We start from the raw sequence: 21,728 nt of genomic DNA on the forward strand, positions 1-21,728 counted from the left end.
GCCCACCCACCCAACTGACAGCCAGCCAGCAGACAAGCACAGAGAGTTCCGTGGGTCTGTCTGTGATGTCATAAAGGGCCTGCTGATCAATGGCCAGCTCTCTGATTGGCTGCTGTGTTTGATTGACAGATTGAATCTGGCAGCTGATTGGCTGTCTACCCTAAAGTGCATTACACACCCCTGATGGTACCACTGGCTAAGACTCCACCTCAGCTCATTGATTAATTATAAATTTAGAACAAATGATGGATGAAAGCAGGCAAGCCGGCCATTTTTTTCACGCTCATTGGACTTGTTTAATGCAATGCACCTGTGTATATTCACATGCATTCACTTCATGCTGTAACCACTGTGCATAAAAATTTGGAAACATGGCATACAGTGTATCATTTGCTGTCTAAGTCATGTTTCCCATATTTTCCATTGCAAGATACAAGCCGGTTTGAGTGTTTGGGGCACATTTTAGCTAAAATCATCCTACGGGGCCTAAATGCTTATGCTAAAGCCTGCCTATTTTGAATGGCGTAGTGGTCACTGCAACCTCCAAAAAAATCAGGACTTACTACCCCAATAACCTGCTAACTCACCCCTGAAATACTTACTTATTCACACTATTTTGTTCATTTGACTTGTTTCTAATTTGAAATGCCCATTTTTGTGGGGCCAGAAAGGTGCGTCTTTAAAAAGGGATTTCTACGATACCCCACTTTTGCGCGTCGGACCGCGACTTTTTCCGGAAACGCCGAAAAACCGCAATTTTCAGGAGAAACGAGACGTACATCCACCCCCTCTGCCGCCCACCCACCCAACTGACAGCCAGCCAGCAGACAAGCACAGAGAGTTCCGTGGGTCTGTCTGTGATGTCATAAAGGGCCTGCTGATCAATGGCCAGCTCTCTGATTGGCTGCTGTGTTTGATTGACAGATTGAATCTGGCAGCTAATTGGCTGTCTACCCTAAAGTGCATTACACACCCCTGATGGTACCACTGGCTAAGACTCCACCTCAGCTCATTGATTAATTATAAATTTAGAACAAATGATGGATGAAAGCAGGCAGGCCGGCCATTTTTTTCACGCTCATTGGACTTGTTTAATGCAATGCACCTGTGTATATTCACATGCATTCACTTCATGCTGTAACCACTGTGCATAAAAATTTGGAAACATGGCATACAGTGTATCATTTGCTGTCTAAGTCATGTTTTCCATATTTTCCATTGCAAGATACAAGCCGGTTTGAGTGTTTGGGGCACATTTTAGCTAAAATCATCCTACGGGGCCTAAATGCTTATGCTAAAGCCTGCCTATTTTGAATGGCGTAGTGGTCACTGCAACCTCCAAAAAAATCAGGACTTACTACCCCAATAACCTGCTAACTCACCCCTGAAATACTTACTTATTCACACTATTTTGTTCATTTGACTTGTTTCTAATTTGAAATGCCCATTTTTGTGGGGCCAGAAAGGTGCGTCTTTAAAAGGCGATTTCTACGATACCCCACTTTTGCGCGTCGGACCGCGACTTTTTCCGGAAACGCTGAAAAACCGCAATTTTCAGGAGAAACGAGACGTACATCCTCCCCCTCTGCCGCCCACCCACCCAACTGACAGCCAGCCAGCAGACAAGCACAGAGAGTTCCGTGGGTCTGTCTGTGATGTCATAAAGGGCCTGCTGATCAATGGCCAGCTCTCTGATTGGCTGCTGTGTTTGATTGACAGATTGAATCTGGCAGCTGATTGGCTGTCTACCCTAAAGTGCATTACACACCCCTGATGGTACCACTGGCTAAGACTCCACCTCAGCTCATTGATTAATTATAAATTTAGAACAAATGATGGATGAAAGCAGGCAGGCCGGCCATTTTTTTTCACGCTCATTGGACTTGTTTAATGCAATGCACCTTTGTATATTCACATGCATTCGCTTCATGCTGTAACCACTGTGCATAAAAATTTGGAAACATGGCATACAGTGTATAATTTGCTGTCTAAGTCATGTTTCCCATATTTTCCATTGCAAGATACAAGCCGGTTTGAGTGTTTGGGGCACATTTTAGCTAAAATCATCCTACGGGGCCTAACTGCTTATGCCAAAGCCTGCCTATTTTGAATGGCGTAGTGGTCAATGCAACCTCCAAAAAAATCAGGACTTACTACCCCAATAACCTGCTAACTCACCCCTGAAATACTTACTTATTCACACTATTTTGTTCATTTGACTTGTTTCTAATTTGAAATGCCCATTTTTGTGGGGCCAGAAAGGTGCGTCTTTAAAAGGCGATTTCTACGATACCCCACTTTTGCGCGTCGGACCGCGACTTTTTCCGGAAACGCCGAAAAACCGCAATTTTCAGGAGAAACGAGACGTACATCCTCCCCCTCTGCCGCCCACCCACCCAACTGACAGCCAGCCAGCAGACAAGCACAGAGAGTTCCGTGGGTCTGTCTGTGATGTCATAAAGGGCCTGCTGATCAATGGCCAGCTCTCTGATTGGCTGCTGTGTTTGATTGACAGATTGAATCTGGCAGCTGATTGGCTGTCTACCCTAAAGTGCATTACATACCCCTGATGGTACCACTGGCTAAGACTCCACCTCAGCTCATTGATTAATTATAAATTTAGAACAAATGATGGATGAAAGCAGGCAGGCCGGCCATTTTTTTCACGCTCATTGGACTTGTTTAATGCAATGCACCTGTGTATATTCACATGCATTCACTTCATGCTGTAACCACTGTGCATACAAATTTGGAAACATGGCATACAGTGTATCATTTGCTGTCTAAGTCATGTTTCCCATATTTTCCATTGCAAGATACAAGCCGGTTTGAGTGTTTGGGGCACATTTTAGCTAAAATCATCCTACGGGGCCTAAATGCTTATGCTAAAGCCTGCCTATTTTGAATGGCGTAGTGGTCACTGCAACCTCCAAAAAAATCAGGACTTACTACCCCAATAACCTGCTAACTCACCCCTGAAATACTTACTTATTCACACTATTTTGTTCATTTGACTTGTTTCTAATTTGAAATGCCCATTTTTGTGGGGCCAGAAAGGTGCGTCTTTAAAAGGCGATTTCTACGATACCCCACTTTTGCGCGTCGGACCGCGACTTTTTCCGGAAACGCTGAAAAACCGCAATTTTCAGGAGAAACGAGACGTACATCCTCCCCCTCTGCCGCCCACCCACCCAACTGACAGCCAGCCAGCAGACAAGCACAGAGAGTTCCGTGGGTCTGTCTGTGATGTCATAAAGGGCCTGCTGATCAATGGCCAGCTCTCTGATTGGCTGCTGTGTTTGATTGACAGATTGAATCTGGCAGCTGATTGGCTGTCTACCCTAAATTGCATTACACACCCCTGATGGTACCACTGGCTAAGACTCCACCTCAGCTCATTGATTAATTATAAATTTAGAACAAATGATGGATGAAAGCAGGCAGGCCGGCCATTTTTTTCACGCTCATTTCTACTTGTTTAATGCAATGCACCTTTGTATATTCACATGCATTCGCTTCATGCTGTAACCACTGTGCATAAAAATTTGGAAACATGGCATACAGTGTATCATTTGCTGTCTAAGTCATGTTTCCCATATTTTCCATTGCAAGATACAAGCCGGTTTGAGTGTTTGGGGCACATTTTAGCTAAAATCATCCTACGGGGCCTAACTGCTTATGCCAAAGCCTGCCTATTTTGAATGGCGTAGTGGTCAATGCAACCTCCAAAAAAATCAGGACTTACTACCCCAATAACCTGCTAACTCACCCCTGAAATACTTACTTATTCACACTATTTTGTTCATTTGACTTGTTTCTAATTTGAAATGCCCATTTTTGTGGGGCCAGAAAGGTGCGTCTTTAAAAGGCGATTTCTACGATACCCCACTTTTGCGCGTCGGACCGCGACTTTTTCCGGAAACGCCGAAAAACCGCAATTTTCAGGAGAAACGAGACGTACATCCTCCCCCTCTGCCGCCCACCCACCCAACTGACAGCCAGCCAGCAGACAAGCACAGAGAGTTCCGTGGGTCTGTCTGTGATGTCATAAAGGGCCTGCTGATCAATGGCCAGCTCTCTGATTGGCTGCTGTGTTTGATTGACAGATTGAATCTGGCAGCTGATTGGCTGTCTACCCTAAAGTGCATTACACACCCCTGATGGTACCACTGGCTAAGACTCCACCTCAGCTCATTGATTAATTATAAATTTAGAACAAATGATGGATGAAAGCAGGCAGGCCGGCCATTTTTTTCACGCTCATTGGACTTGTTTAATGCAATGCACCTTTGTATATTCACATGCATTCGCTTCATGCTGTAACCACTGTGCATAAAAATTTGGAAACATGGCATACAGTGTATCATTTGCTGTCTAAGTCATGTTTCCCATATTTTCCATTGCAAGATACATGCCGGTTTGAGTGTTTGGGGCACATTTTAGCTAAAATCATCCTACGGGGCCTAACTGCTTATGCCAAAGCCTGCCTATTTTGAATGGCGTAGTGGTCAATGCAACCTCCAAAAAAATCAGGACTTACTACCCCAATAACCTGCTAACTCACCCCTGAAATACTTACTTATTCACACTATTTTGTTCATTTGACTTGTTTCTAATTTGAAATGCCCATTTTTGTGGGGCCAGAAAGGTGCGTCTTTAAAAGGCGATTTCTACGATACCCCACTTTTGCGCGTCGGACCGCGACTTTTTCCGGAAACGCCGAAAAACCGCAATTTTCAGGAGAAACGAGACGTACATCCTACCCCTCTGCCGCCCACCCACCCAACTGACAGCCAGCCAGCAGACAAGCACAGAGAGTTCCGTGGGTCTGTCTGTGATGTCATAAAGGGCCTGCTGATCAATGGCCAGCTCTCTGATTGGCTGCTGTGTTTGATTGACAGATTGAATCTGGCAGCTGATTGGCTGTCTACCCTAAAGTGCATTACACACCCCTGATGGTACCACTGGCTAAGACTCCACCTCAGCTCATTGATTAATTATAAATTTAGAACAAATGATGGATGAAAGCAGGCAGGCCGGCCATTTTTTTCACGCTCATTGGACTTGTTTAATGCAATGCACCTTTGTATATTCACATGCATTCGCTTCATGCTGTAACCACTGTGCATAAAAATTTGGAAACATGGCATACAGTGTATCATTTGCTGTCTAAGTCATGTTTCCCATATTTTCCATTGCAAGATACAAGCCGGTTTGAGTGTTTGGGGCACATTTTAGCTAAAATCATCCTACGGGGCCTAACTGCTTATGCTAAAGCCTGCCTATTTTGAATGGCGTAGTGGTCACTGCAACCTCCAAAAAAATCAGGACTTACTACCCCAATAACCTGCTAACTCACCCCTGAAATACTTACTTATTCACACTATTTTGTTCATTTGACTTGTTTCTAATTTGAAATGCACATTTTTGTGGGGCCAGAAAGGTGCGTCTTTAAAAGGCGATTTCTACGATACCCCACTTTTGCGCGTCGGACCGCGACTTTTTCCGGAAACGCCGAAAAACCGCAATTTTCAGGAGAAACGAGACGTACATCCTCCCCCTCTGCCGCCCACCCACCCAACTGACAGCCAGCCAGCAGACAAGCACAGAGAGTTCCGTGGGTCTGTCTGTGATGTCATAAAGGGCCTGCTGATAAATGGCCAGCTCTCTGATTGGCTGCTGTGTTTGATTGACAGATTGAATCTGGCAGCTGATTGGCTGTCTACCCTAAAGTGCATTACACACCCCTGATGGTACCACTGGCTAAGACTCCACCTCAGCTCATTGATTAATTATAAATTTAGAACAAATGATGGATGAAAGCAGGCAGGCCGGCCATTTTTTTCACGCTCATTGGACTTGTTTAATGCAATGCACCTTTGTATATTCACATGCATTCGCTTCATGCTGTAACCACTGTGCATAAAAATTTGGAAACATGGCATACAGTGTATCATTTGCTGTCTAAGTCATGTTTCCCATATTTTCCATTGCAAGATACAAGCCGGTTTGAGTGTTTGGGGCACATTTTAGCTAAAATCATCCTACGGGGCCTAACTGCTTATGCTAAAGCCTGCCTATTTTGAATGGCGTAGTGGTCACTGCAACCTCCAAAAAAATCAGGACTTACTACCCCAATAACCTGCTAACTCACCCCTGAAATACTTACTTATTCACACTATTTTGTTCATTTGACTTGTTTCTAATTTGAAATGCCCATTTTTGTGGGGCCAGAAAGGTGCGTCTTTAAAAGGCGATTTCTACGATACCCCACTTTTGCGCGTCGGACCGCGACTTTTTCCGGAAACGCTGAAAAACCGCAATTTTCAGGAGAAACGAGACGTACATCCTCCCCCTCTGCCGCCCACCCACCCAACTGACAGCCAGCCAGCAGACAAGCACAGAGAGTTCCGTGGGTCTGTCTGTGATGTCATAAAGGGCCTGCTGATCAATGGCCAGCTCTCTGATTGGCTGCTGTGTTTGATTGACAGATTGAATCTGGCAGCTGATTGGCTGTCTACCCTAAAGTGCATTACACACCCCTGATGGTACCACTGGCTAAGACTCCACCTCAGCTCATTGATTAATTATAAATTTAGAACAAATGATGGATGAAAGCAGGCAGGCCGGCCATTTTTTTCACGCTCATTGGACTTGTTTAATGCAATGCACCTTTGTATATTCACATGCATTCGCTTCATGCTGTAACCACTGTGCATAAAAATTTGGAAACATGGCATACAGTGTATCATTTGCTGTCTAAGTCATGTTTCCCATATTTTCCATTGCAAGATACAAGCCGGTTTGAGTGTTTGGGGCACATTTTAGCTAAAATCATCCTACGGGGCCTAACTGCTTATGCCAAAGCCTGCCTATTTTGAATGGCGTAGTGGTCACTGCAACCTCCAAAAAAATCAGGACTTACTACCCCAATAACCTGCTAACTCACCCCTGAAATACTTACTTATTCACACTATTTTGTTCATTTGACTTGTTTCTAATTTGAAATGCCCATTTTTGTGGGGCCAGAAAGGTGCGTCTTTAAAAGGCGATTTCTACGATACCCCACTTTTGCGCGTCGGACCGCGACTTTTTCCGGAAACGCCGAAAAACCGCAATTTTCAGGAGAAACGAGACGTACATCCTCCCCCTCTGCCGCCCACCCACCCAACTGACAGCCAGCCAGCAGACAAGCACAGAGAGTTCCGTGGGTCTGTCTGTGATGTCATAAAGGGCCTGCTGATCAATGGCCAGCTCTCTGATTGGCTGCTGTGTTTGATTGACAGATTGAATCTGGCAGCTGATTGGCTGTCTACCCTAAAGTGCATTACACACCCCTGATGGTACCACTGGCTAAGACTCCACCTCAGCTCATTGATTAATTATAAATTTAGAACAAATGATGGATGAAAGCAGGCAGGCCGGCCATTTTTTTCACGCTCATTGGACTTGTTTAATGCAATGCACCTGTGTATATTCACATGCATTCACTTCATGCTGTAACCACTGTGCATAAAAATTTGGAAACATGGCATACAGTGTATCATTTGCTGTCTAAGTCATGTTTCCCATATTTTCCATTGCAAGATACAAGCCGGTTTGAGTGTTTGGGGCACATTTTAGCTAAAATCATCCTACGGGGCCTAACTGCTTATGCTAAAGCCTGCCTATTTTGAATGGCGTAGTGGTCACTGCAACCTCCAAAAAAATCAGGACTTACTACCCCAATAACCTGCTAACTCACCCCTGAAATACTTACTTATTCACACTATTTTGTTCATTTGACTTGTTTCTAATTTGAAATGCCCATTTTTGTGGGGCCAGAAAGGTGCGTCTTTAAAAGGCGATTTCTACGATACCCCACTTTTGCGCGTCGGACCGCGACTTTTTCCGGAAACGCCGAAAAACCGCAATTTTCAGGAGAAACGAGACGTACATCCTCCCCCTCTGCCGCCCACCCACCCAACTGACAGCCAGCCAGCAGACAAGCACAGAGAGTTCCGTGGGTCTGTCTGTGATGTCATAAAGGGCCTGCTGATCAATGGCCAGCTCTCTGATTGGCTGCTGTGTTTGATTGACAGATTGAATCTGGCAGCTGATTGGCTGTCTACCCTAAAGTGCATTACACACCCCTGATGGTACCACTGGCTAAGACTCCACCTCAGCTCATTGATTAATTATAAATTTAGAACAAATGATGGATGAAAGCAGGCAGGCCGGCCATTTTTTTCACGCTCATTGGACTTGTTTAATGCAATGCACCTGTGTATATTCACATGCATTCACTTCATGCTGTAACCACTGTGCATAAAAATTTGGAAACATGGCATACAGTGTATCATTTGCTGTCTAAGTCATGTTTCCCATATTTTCCATTGCAAGATACAAGCCGGTTTGAGTGTTTGGGGCACATTTTAGCTAAAATCATCCTACGGGGCCTAAATGCTTATGCTAAAGCCTGCCTATTTTGAATGGCGTAGTGGTCACTGCAACCTCCAAAAAAATCAGGACTTACTACCCCAATAACCTGCTAACTCACCCCTGAAATACTTACTTATTCACACTATTTTGTTCATTTGACTTGTTTCTAATTTGAAATGCCCATTTTTGTGGGGCCAGAAAGGTGCGTCTTTAAAAGGCGATTTCTACGATACCCCACTTTTGCGCGTCGGACCGCGACTTTTTCCGGAAACGCTGAAAAACCACAATTTTCAGGAGAAACGAGACGTACATCCTCCCCCTCTGCCGCCCACCCACCCAACTGACAGCCAGCCAGCAGACAAGCACAGAGAGTTCCGTGGGTCTGTCTGTGATGTCATAAAGGGCCTGCTGATCAATGGCCAGCTCTCTGATTGGCTGCTGTGTTTGATTGACAGATTGAATCTGGCAGCTGATTGGCTGTCTACCCTAAAGTGCATTACACACCCCTGATGGTACCACTGGCTAAGACTCCACCTCAGCTCATTGATTAATTATAAATTTAGAACAAATGATGGATGAAAGCAGGCAGGCCGGCCATTTTTTTCACGCTCATTGGACTTGTTTAATGCAATGCACCTTTGTATATTCACATGCATTCGCTTCATGCTGTAACCACTGTGCATAAAAATTTGGAAACATGGCATACAGTGTATCATTTGCTGTCTAAGTCATGTTTCCCATATTTTCCATTGCAAGATACAAGCCGGTTTGAGTGTTTGGGGCACATTTTAGCTAAAATCATCCTACGGGGCCTAACTGCTTATGCCAAAGCCTGCCTATTTTGAATGGCGTAGTGGTCAATGCAACCTCCAAAAAAATCAGGACTTACTACCCCAATAACCTGCTAACTCACCCCTGAAATACTTACTTATTCACACTATTTTGTTCATTTGACTTGTTTCTAATTTGAAATGCCCATTTTTGTGGGGCCAGAAAGGTGCGTCTTTAAAAGGCGATTTCTACGATACCCCACTTTTGCGCGTCGGACCGCGACTTTTTCCGGAAACGCCGAAAAACCGCAATTTTCAGGAGAAACGAGACGTACATCCTCCCCCTCTGCCGCCCACCCACCCAACTGACAGCCAGCCAGCAGACAAGCACAGAGAGTTCCGTGGGTCTGTCTGTGATGTCATAAAGGGCCTGCTGATCAATGGCCAGCTCTCTGATTGGCTGCTGTGTTTGATTGACAGATTGAATCTGGCAGCTGATTGGCTGTCTACCCTAAAGTGCATTACACACCCCTGATGGTACCACTGGCTAAGACTCCACCTCAGCTCATTGATTAATTATAAATTTAGAACAAATGATGGATGAAAGCAGGCAGGCCGGCCATTTTTTTCACGCTCATTGGACTTGTTTAATGCAATGCACCTTTGTATATTCACATGCATTCGCTTCATGCTGTAACCACTGTGCATAAAAATTTGGAAACATGGCATACAGTGTATCATTTGCTGTCTAAGTCATGTTTCCCATATTTTCCATTGCAAGATACAAGCCGGTTTGAGTGTTTGGGGCACATTTTAGCTAAAATCATCCTACGGGGCCTAACTGCTTATGCTAAAGCCTACCTATTTTGAATGGCGTAGTGGTCACTGCAACCTCCAAAAAAATCAGGACTTACTACCCCAATAACCTGCTAACTCACCCCTGAAATACTTACTTATTCACACTATTTTGTTCATTTGACTTGTTTCTAATTTGAAATGCCCATTTTTGTGGGGCCAGAAAGGTGCGTCTTTAAAAGGCGATTTCTACGATACCCCACTTTTGCGCGTCGGACCGCGACTTTTTCCGGAAACGCCGAAAAACCGCAATTTTCAGGAGAAACGAGACGTACATCCACCCCCTCTGCCGCCCACCCACCCAACTGACAGCCAGCCAGCAGACAAGCACAGAGAGTTCCGTGGGTCTGTCTGTGATGTCATAAAGGGCCTGCTGATCAATGGCCAGCTCTCTGATTGGCTGCTGTGTTTGATTGACAGATTGAATCTGGCAGCTGATTGGCTGTCTACCCTAAAGTGCATTACACACCCCTGATGGTACCACTGGCTAAGACTCCACCTCAGCTCATTGATTAATTATAAATTTAGAACAAATGATGGATGAAAGCAGGCAGGCCGGCCATTTTTTTCACGCTCATTGGACTTGTTTAATGCAATGCACCTTTGTATATTCACATGCATTCGCTTCATGCTGTAACCACTGTGCATAAAAATTTGGAAACATGGCATACAGTGTATCATTTGCTGTCTAAGTCATGTTTCCCATATTTTCCATTGCAAGATACAAGCCGGTTTGAGTGTTTGGGGCACATTTAAGCTAAAATCATCCTACGGGGCCTAACTGCTTATGCTAAAGCCTACCTATTTTGAATGGCGTAGTGGTCACTGCAACCTCCAAAAAAATCAGGACTTACTACCCCAATAACCTGCTAACTCACCCCTGAAATACTTACTTATTCACACTATTTTGTTCATTTGACTTGTTTCTAATTTGAAATGCCCATTTTTGTGGGGCCAGAAAGGTGCGTCTTTAAAAGGCGATTTCTACGATACCCCACTTTTGCGCGTCGGACCGCGACTTTTTCCGGAAACGCCGAAAAACCGCAATTTTCAGGAGAAACGAGACGTACATCCTCCCCCTCTGCCGCCCACCCACCCAACTGACAGCCAGCCAGCAGACAAGCACAGAGAGTTCCGTGGGTCTGTCTGTGATGTCATAAAGGGCCTGCTGATCAATGGCCAGCTCTCTGATTGGCTGCTGTGTTTGATTGACAGATTGAATCTGGCAGCTGATTGGCTGTCTACCCTAAAGTGCATTACACACCCCTGATGGTACCACTGGCTAAGACTCCACCTCAGCTCATTGATTAATTATAAATTTAGAACAAATGATGGATGAAAGCAGGCAGGCCGGCCATTTTTTTCACGCTCATTGGACTTGTTTAATGCAATGCACCTTTGTATATTCACATGCATTCGCTTCATGCTGTAACCACTGTGCATAAAAATTTGGAAACATGGCATACAGTGTATCATTTGCTGTCTAAGTCATGTTTCCCATATTTTCCATTGCAAGATACAAGCCGGTTTGAGTGTTTGGGGCACATTTTAGCTAAAATCATCCTACGGGGCCTAACTGCTTATGCCAAAGCCTGCCTATTTTGAATGGCGTAGTGGTCAATGCAACCTCCAAAAAAATCAGGACTTACTACCCCAATAACCTGCTAACTCACCTCTGAAATACTTACTTATTCACACTATTTTGTTCATTTGACTTGTTTCTAATTTGAAATGCCCATTTTTGTGGGGCCAGAAAGGTGCGTCTTTAAAAGGCGATTTCTACGATACCCCACTTTTGCGCGTCGGACCGCGACTTTTTCCGGAAACGCCGAAAAACCGCAATTTTCAGGAGAAACGAGACGTACATCCTCCCCCTCTGCCGCCCACCCACCCAACTGACAGCCAGCCAGCAGACAAGCACAGAGAGTTCCGTGGGTCTGTCTGTGATGTCATAAAGGGCCTGCTGATCAATGGCCAGCTCTCTGATTGGCTGCTGTGTTTGATTGACAGATTGAATCTGGCAGCTGATTGGCTGTCTACCCTAAAGTGCATTACACACCCCTGATGGTACCACTGGCTAAGACTCCACCTCAGCTCATTGATTAATTATAAATTTAGAACAAATGATGGATGAAAACAGGCAGGCCGGCCATTTTTTTCACGCTCATTGGACTTGTTTAATGCAATGCACCTTTGTATATTCACATGCATTCGCTTCATGCTGTAACCACTGTGCATAAAAATTTGGAAACATGGCATACAGTGTATCATTTGCTGTCTAAGTCATGTTTCCCATATTTTCCATTGCAAGATACAAGCCGGTTTGAGTGTTTGGGGCACATTTTAGCTAAAATCATCCTACGGGGCCTAACTGCTTATGCTAAAGCCTGCCTATTTTGAATGGCGTAGTGGTCACTGCAACCTCCAAAAAAATCAGGACTTACTACCCCAATAACCTGCTAACTCACCCCTGAAATACTTACTTATTCACACTATTTTGTTCATTTGACTTGTTTCTAATTTGAAATGCCCATTTTTGTGGGGCCAGAAAGGTGCGTCTTTAAAAGGCGATTTCTACGATACCCCACTTTTGCGCGTCGGACCGCGACTTTTTCCGGAAACGCAGAAAAAACGCAATTTTCAGGAGAAACGAGACGTACATCCTCCCCCTCTGCCGCCCACCCACCCAACTGACAGCCAGCCAGCAGACAAGCACAGAGAGTTCCGTGGGTCTGTCTGTGATGTCATAAAGGGCCTGCTGATCAATGGCCAGCTCTCTGATTGGCTGCTGTGTTTGATTGACAGATTGAATCTGGCAGCTGATTGGCTGTCTACCCTAAAGTGCATTACACACCCCTGATGGTACCACTGGCTAAGACTCCACCTCAGCTCATTGATTAATTATAAATTTAGAACAAATGATGGATGAAAGCAGGCTGGCCGGCCATTTTTTTCACGCTCATTAGACTTGTTTAATGCAATGCACCTTTGTATATTCACATGCATTCGCTTCATGCTGTAACCACTGTGCATAAAAATTTGGAAACATGGCATACAGTGTATCATTTGCTGTCTAAGTCATGTTTCCCATATTTTCCATTGCAAGATACAAGCCGGTTTGAGTGTTTGGGGCACATTTTAGCTAAAATCATCCTACGGGGCCTAACTGCTTATGCTAAAGCCTGCCTATTTTGAATGGCGTAGTGGTCACTGCAACCTCCAAAAAAATCAGAACTTACTACCCCAATAACCTGCTAACTCACCCCTGAAATACTTACTTATTCACACTATTTTGTTCATTTGACTTGTTTCTAATTTGAAATGCCCATTTTTGTGGGGCCAGAAAGGTGCGTCTTTAAAAGGCGATTTCTACGATACCCCACTTTTGCGCGTCGGACCGCGACTTTTTCCGGAAACGCCGAAAAACCGCAATTTTCAGAAGAAACGAGACGTACATCCTCCCCCTCTGCCGCCCACCCACCCAACTGACAGCCAGCCAGCAGACAAGCACAGAGAGTTCCGTGGGTCTGTCTGTGATGTCATAAAGGGCCTGCTGATCAATGGCCAGCTCTCTGATTGGCTGCTGTGTTTGATTGACAGATTGAATCTGGCAGCTGATTGGCTGTCTACCCTAAAGTGCATTACACACCCCTGATGGTACCACTGGCTAAGACTCCACCTCAGCTCATTGATTAATTATAAATTTAGAACAAATGATGGATGAAAGCAGGCAGGCCGGCCATTTTTTCACGCTCATTGGACTTGTTTAATGCAATGCACCTTTGTATATTCACATGCATTCGCTTCATGCTGTAACCACTGTGCATACAAATTTGGAAACATGGCATACAGTGTATCATTTGCTGTCTAAGTCATGTTTCCCATATTTTCCATTGCAAGATACAAGCCGGTTTGAGTGTTTGGGGCACATTATAGCTAAAATCATCCTACGGGGCATAACTGCTTATGCTAAAGCCTGCCTATTTTGAATGGCGTAGTGGTCACTGCAACCTCCAAAAAAATCAGGACTTACTACCCCAATAACCTGCTAACTCACCCCTGAAATACTTACTTATTCACACTATTTTGTTCATTTGACTTGTTTCTAATTAGAAATGCCCATTTTTGTGGGGCCAGAAAGGTGCGTCTTTAAAAGGCGATTTCTACGATACCCCACTTTTGCGCGTCGGACCGCGACTTTTTCTGGAAACGCCAAAAAACCGCAATTTTCAGGAGAAACGAGACGTACATCCTCCCCCTCTGCCGCCCACCCACCCAACTGACAGCCAGCCAGCAGACAAGCACAGAGAGTTCCGTGGGTCTGTCTGTGATGTCATAAAGGGCCTGCTGATCAATGGCCAGCTCTCTGATTGGCTGCTGTGTTTGATTGACAGATTGAATCTGGCAGCTGATTGGCTGTCTACCCTAAAGTGCATTACACACCCCTGATGGTACCACTGGCTAAGACTCCACCTCAGCTCATTGATTAATTATAAATTTAGAACAAATGATGGATGAAAGCAGGCAGGCCGGCCATTTTTTTCACGCTCATTGGACTTGTTTAATGCAATGCACCTTTGTATATTCACATGCATTCGCTTCATGCTGTAACCACTGTGCATAAAAATTTGGAAACATGGCATACAGTGTATCATTTGCTGTCTAAGTCATGTTTCCCATATTTTCCATTGCAAGATACAAGCCGGTTTGAGTGTTTGGGGCACATTTTAGCTAAAATCATCCTACGGGGCCTAACTGCTTATGCCAAAGCCTGCCTATTTTGAATGGCGTAGTGGTCAATGCAACCTCCAAAAAAATCAGGACTTACTACCCCAATAACCTGCTAACTCACCCCTGAAATACTTACTTATTCACACTATTTTGTTCATTTGACTTGTTTCTAATTTGAAATGCCCATTTTTGTGGGGCCAGAAAGGTGCGTCTATAAAAGGCGATTTCTACGATACCCCACTTTTGCGCGTCGGACCGTGACTTTTTACGGAAACGCCGAAAAACCGCAATTTTCAGGAGAAACGAGACGTACATCCTCCCCCTCTGCCGCCCACCCACCCAACTGACAGCCAGCCAGCAGACAAGCACAGAGAGTTCCGTGGGTCTGTCTGTGATGTCATAAAGGGCCTGCTGATCAATGGCCAGCTCTCTGATTGGCTGCTGTGTTTGATTGACAGATTGAATCTGGCAGCTGATTGGCTGTCTACCCTAAAGTGCATTACACACCCCTGATGGTACCACTGGCTAAGACTCCACCTCAGCTCATTGATTAATTATAAATTTAGAACAAATGATGGATGAAAGCAGGCAGGCCGGCCATTTTTTTCACGCTCATTGGACTTGTTTAATGCAATGCACCTTTGTATATTCACATGCATTCGCTTCATGCTGTAACCACTGTGCATAAAAATTTGGAAACATGGCATACAGTGTATCATTTGCTGTCTAAGTCATGTTTCCCATATTTTCCATTGCAAGATACAAGCCGGTTTGAGTGTTTGGGGCACATTTTAGCTAAAATCATCCTACGGGGCCTAACTGCTTATGCCAAAGCCTGCCTATTTTGAATGGCGTAGTGGTCAATGCAACCTCCAAAAAAATCAGGACTTACTACCCCAATAACCTGCTAACTCACCCCTGAAATACTTACTTATTCACACTATTTTGTTCATTTGACTTGTTTCTAATTTGAAATGCCCATTTTTGTGGGGCCAGAAAGGTGCGTCTATAAAAGGCGATTTCTACGATACCCCACTTTTGCGCGTCGGACCGTGACTTTTTCCGGAAACGCTGAAAAACCGCAATTTTCAGGAGAAACGAGACGTACATCCTCCCCCTCTGCCGCCCACCCACCCAACTGACAGCCAGCCAGCAGACAAGCACTGAGAGTTCCGTGGGTCTGTCTGTGATGTCATAAAGGGCCTGCTGATCAATGGCCAGCTCTCTGATTGGCTGCTGTGTTTGATTGACAGATTGAATCTGGCAGCTGATTGGCTGTCTACCCTAAAGTGCATTACACACCCCTGATGGTACCACTGGCTAAGACTCCACCTCAGCTCATTGATTAATTATAAATTTAGAACAAATGATGGATGAAAGCAGGCAGGCCGGCCATTTTTTTCACGCTCATTGGACTTGTTTAATGCAATGCACCTTTGTATATTCACATGCATTCGCTTCATGCTGTAACCACTGTGCATAAAAATTTGGAAACATGGCATACAGTGTATCATTTGCTGTCTAAGTCATGTTTCCCATATTTTCCATTGCAAGATACAAGCCGGTTTGAGTGTTTGGGGAACATTTTAGCTAAAATCATCCTACGGGGCCTAACTGCTTATGCTAAAGCCTGCCTATTTTGAATGGCGTAGTGGTCACTGCAACCTCCAAAAAAATCAGGACTTACTACCCCAATAACCTGCTAACTCACCCCTGAAATACTTACTTATTCACACTATTTTGTTCATTTGACTTGTTTCTAATTTGAAATGCCCATTTTTGTGGGGCCAGAAAGGTGCGTCTTTAAAAGGCGATTTCTACGATACCCCACTTTTGCGCGTCGGACCGCGACTTTTTCCGGAAACGCCGAAAAACCGCAATTTTCAGGAGAAACGAGACGTACATCCTCCCCCTCTGCCGCCCACCCACCCAACTGACAGCCAGCCAGCAGACAAGCACAGAGAGTTCCGTGGGTCTGTCTGTGATGTCATAAAGGGCCTGCTGATCAATGGCCAGCTCTCTGATTGGCTGCTGTGTTTGATTGACAGATTGAATCTGGCAGCTGATTGGCTGTCTACCCTAAAGTGCATTACACACCCCTGATGGTACCACTGGCTAAGACTCCACCTCAGCTCATTGATTAATTATAAATTTAGAACAAATGATGGATGAAAACAGGCAGGCCGGCCATTTTTTTCACGCTCATTGGACTTGTTTAATGCAATGCACCTTTGTATATTCACATGCATTCGCTTCATGCTGTAACCACTGTGCATAAAAATTTGGAAACATGGCATACAGTGTATCATTTGCTGTCTAAGTCATGTTTCCCATATTTTCCATTGCAAGATACAAGCCGGTTTGAGTGTTTGGGGCACATTTTAGCTAAAATCATCCTACGGGGCCTAACTGCTTATGCTAAAGCCTGCCTATTTTGAATGGCGTAGTGGTCACTGCAACCTCCAAAAAAATCAGGACTTACTACCCCAATAACCTGCTAACTCACCCCTGAAATACTTACTTATTCACACTATTTTGTTCAATTGACTTGTTTCTAATTTGAAATGCCCATTTTTGTGGGGCCAGAAAGGTGCGTCTTTAAAAGGCGATTTCTACGATACCCCACTTTTGCGCGTCGGACCGCGACTTTTTCCGGAAACGCAGAAAAAACGCAATTTTCAGGAGAAACGAGACGTACATCCTCCCCCTCTGCCGCCCACCCACCCAACTGACAGCCAGCCAGCAGACAAGCACAGAGAGTTCCGTGGGTCTGTCTGTGATGTCATAAAGGGCCTGCTGATCAATGGCCAGCTCTCTGATTGGCTGCTGTGTTTGATTGACAGATTGAATCTGGCAGCTGATTGGCTGTCTACCCTAAAGTGCATTACACACCCCTGATGGTACCACTGGCTAAGACTCCACCTCAGCTCATTGATTAATTATAAATTTAGAACAAATGATGGATGAAAGCAGGCAGGCCGGCCATTTTTTTCACGCTCATTAGACTTGTTTAATGCAATGCACCTTTGTATATTCACATGCATTCGCTTCATGCTGTAACCACTGTGCATAAAAATTTGGAAACATGGCATACAGTGTATCATTTGCTGTCTAAGTCATGTTTCCCATATTTTCCATTGCAAGATACAAGCCGGTTTGAGTGTTTGGGGCACATTTTAGCTAAAATCATCCTACGGGGCCTAACTGCTTATGCCAAAGCCTGCCTATTTTGAATGGCGTAGTGGTCAATGCAACCTCCAAAAAAATCAGGACTTACTACCCCAATAACCTGCTAACTCACCCCTGAAATACTTACTTATTCACACTATTTTGTTCATTTGACTTGTTTCTAATTTGAAATGCCCATTTTTGTGGGGCCAGAAAGGTGCGTCTATAAAAGGCGATTTCTACGATACCCCACTTTTGCGCGTCGGACCGTGACTTTTTACGGAAACGCCGAAAAACCGCAATTTTCAGGAGAAACGAGACGTACATCCTCCCCCTCTGCTGCCCACCCACCCAACTGACAGCCAGCCAGCAGACAAGCACAGAGAGTTCCGTGGGTCTGTCTGTGATGTCATAAAGGGCCTGCTGATCAATGGCCAGCTCTCTGATTGGCTGCTGTGTTTGATTGACAGATTGAATCTGGCAGCTGATTGGCTGTCTACCCTAAAGTGCATTACACACCCCTGATGGTACCACTGGCTAAGACTCCACCTCAGCTCATTGATTAATTATAAATTTAGAACAAATGATGGATGAAAGCAGGCAGGCCGGCCATTTTTTTCACGCTCATTGGACTTGTTTAATGCAATGCACCTTTGTATATTCACATGCATTCGCTTCATGCTGTAACCACTGTGCATAAAAATTTGGAAACATGGCATACAGTGTATCATTTGCTGTCTAAGTCATGTTTCCCATATTTTCCATTGCAAGATACAAGCCGGTTTGAGTGTTTGGGGCACATTTTAGCTAAAATCATCCTACGGGGCCTAACTGCTTATGCCAAAGCCTGCCTATTTTGAATGGCGTAGTGGTCAATGCAACCTCCAAAAAAATCAGGACTTACTACCCCAATAACCTGCTAACTCACCCCTGAAATACTTACTTATTCACACTATTTTGTTCATTTGACTTGTTTCTAATTTGAAATGCCCATTTTTGTGGGGCCAGAAAGGTGCGTCTATAAAAGGCGATTTCTACGATACCCCACTTTTGCGCGTCGGACCGTGACTTTTTCCGGAAACGCCGAAAAACCGCAATTTTCAGGAGAAACGAGACGTACATCCTCCCCCTCTGCCGCCCACCCACCCAACTGACAGCCAGCCAGCAGACAAGCACTGAGAGTTCCGTGGGTCTGTCTGTGATGTCATAAAGGGCCTGCTGATCAATGGCCAGCTCTCTGATTGGCTGCTGTGTTTGATTGACAGATTGAATCTGGCAGCTGATTGGCTGTCTACCCTAAAGTGCATTACACACCCCTGATGGTACCACTGGCTAAGACTCCACCTCAGCTCATTGATTAATTATAAATTTAGAACAAATGATGGATGAAAGCAGGCAGGCCGGCCATTTTTTTCACGCTCATTGGACTTGTTTAATGCAATGCACCTTTGTATATTCACATGCATTCGCTTCATGCTGTAACCACTGTGCATAAAAATTTGGAAACATGGCATACAGTGTATCATTTGCTGTCTAAGTCATGTTTCCCATATTTTCCATTGCAAGATACAAGCCGGTTTGAGTGTTTGGGGAACATTTTAGCTAAAATCATCCTACGGGGCCTAACTGCTTATGCTAAAGCCTGCCTATTTTGAATGGCGTAGTGGTCACTGCAACCTCCAAAAAAATCAGGACTTACTACCCCAATAACCTGCTAACTCACCCCTGAAATACTTACTTATTCACACTATTTTGTTCATTTGACTTGTTTCTAATTTGAAATGCCCATTTTTGTGGGGCCAGAAAGGTGCGTCTTTAAAAGGCGATTTCTACGATACCCCACTTTTGCGCGTCGGACCGCGACTTTTTCCGGAAACGCCGAAAAACCGCAATTTTCAGAATAAACGAGACGTACATCCTCCCCCTCTGCCGCCCACCCACCCAACTGACAGCCAGTCAGCAGACAAGCACAGAGAGTTCCGTGGGTCTGTCTGTGATGTCATAAAGGGCCTGCTGATCAATGGCCAGCTCTCTGATTGGCTGCTGTGTTTGATTGACAGATTGAATCTGGCAGCTGATTGGCTGTCTACCCTAAAGTGCATTACACACCCCTGATGGTACCACTGGCTAAGACTCCACCTCAGCTCATTGATTAATTATAAATTTAGAACAAATGATGGATGAAAGCAGGCAGGCCGGCCATTTTTTCACGCTCATTGGACTTGTTTAATGCAATGCACCTTTGTATATTCACATGCATTCGCTTCATGCTGTAACCACTGTGCATACAAATTTGGAAACATGGCATATAGTGTATCATTTGCTGTCTAAGTCATGTTTCCCATATTTTCCATTGCAAGATACAAGCCGGTTTGAGTGTTTGGGGCACATTATAGCTAAAATCATCCTACGGGGCATAACTGCTTATGCTAAAGCCTGCCTATTTTGAATGGCGTAGTGGTCACTGCAACCTCCAAAAAAATCAGGACTTACTACCCCAATAACCTGCTAACTCACCCCTGAAATACTTACTTATTCACACTATTTTGTTCATTTGACTTGTTTCTAATTAGAAATGCCCATTTTTGTGGGGCCAGAAAGGTGCGTCTTTAAAAGGCGATTTCTACGATACCCCACTTTTGCGCGTCGGACCGCGACTTTTTCCGGAAACGCCAAAAAACCGCAATTTTCAGGAGAAACGAGACGTACATCCTCCCCCTCTGCCGCCCACCCACCCAACTGACAGCCAGCCAGCAGACAAGCACAGAGAGTTCCGTGGGTCTGTCTGTGATGTCATAAAGGGCCTGCTGATCAATGGCCAGCTCTCTGATTGGCTGCTGTGTTTGATTGACAGATTGAATCTGGCAGCTGATTGGCTGTCTACCCTAAAGTGCATTACACACCCCTGATGGTACCACTGGCTAAGACTCCACCTCAGCTCATTGATTAATTATAAATTTAGAACAAATGATGGATGAAAGCAGGCAGGCCGTCCATTTTTTTCACGCTCATTGGACTTGTTTAATGCAATGCACCTTTGTATATTCACATGCATTCGCTTCATGCTGTAACCACTGTGCATAAAAAATTGGAAACATGGCATACAGTGTATAATTTGCTGTCTAAGTCATGTTTCCCATATTTTCCATTGCAAGATACAAGCCGGTTTGAGTGTTTGGGGCACATTTTAGCTAAAATCATCCTACGGGGCCTAACTGCTTATGCTAAAGCCTGCCTATTTTGAATGGCGTAGTGGTCACTGCAACCTCCAAAAAAATCAGGACTTACTACCCCAATAACCTGCTAACTCACCCCTGAAATACTTACTTATTCACACTATTCTGTTCATTTGACTTGTTTCTAATTTGAAATTATCATTTTTGTGGGGCCAGAAAGGTGCGTCTTTAAAAGGCGATTTCTACGATACCCCACTTTTGCGCGTCGGACCGCGACTTTTTCCGGAAACGCCGAAAAACCGCAATTTTCAGGAGAAACGAGACGTACATCCTCCCCCTCTGCCGCCCACCCACCCAACTGACAGCCAGCCAGCAGACAAGCACAGAGAGTTCCGTGGGTCTGTCTGTGGTGTCATAAAGGGCCTGCTGATCAATGGCCAGCTCTCTGATTGGCTGCTGTGTTTGATTGACAGATTGAATCTGGCACCTGATTGGCTGTCTACCCTAAAGTGCATTACACACCCCTGATGGTACCACTGGCTAAGACTCCACCTCAGCTCATTGATTAATTATAAATTTAGAACAAATGATGGATGAAAGCAGGCAG

This window comes from Crinia signifera, chromosome 2, assembly GCF_055691185.1.
Source record: "Crinia signifera chromosome 2, ASM5569118v1, whole genome shotgun sequence".
Taxonomy (NCBI): Eukaryota; Metazoa; Chordata; class Amphibia; order Anura; family Myobatrachidae; genus Crinia; species Crinia signifera.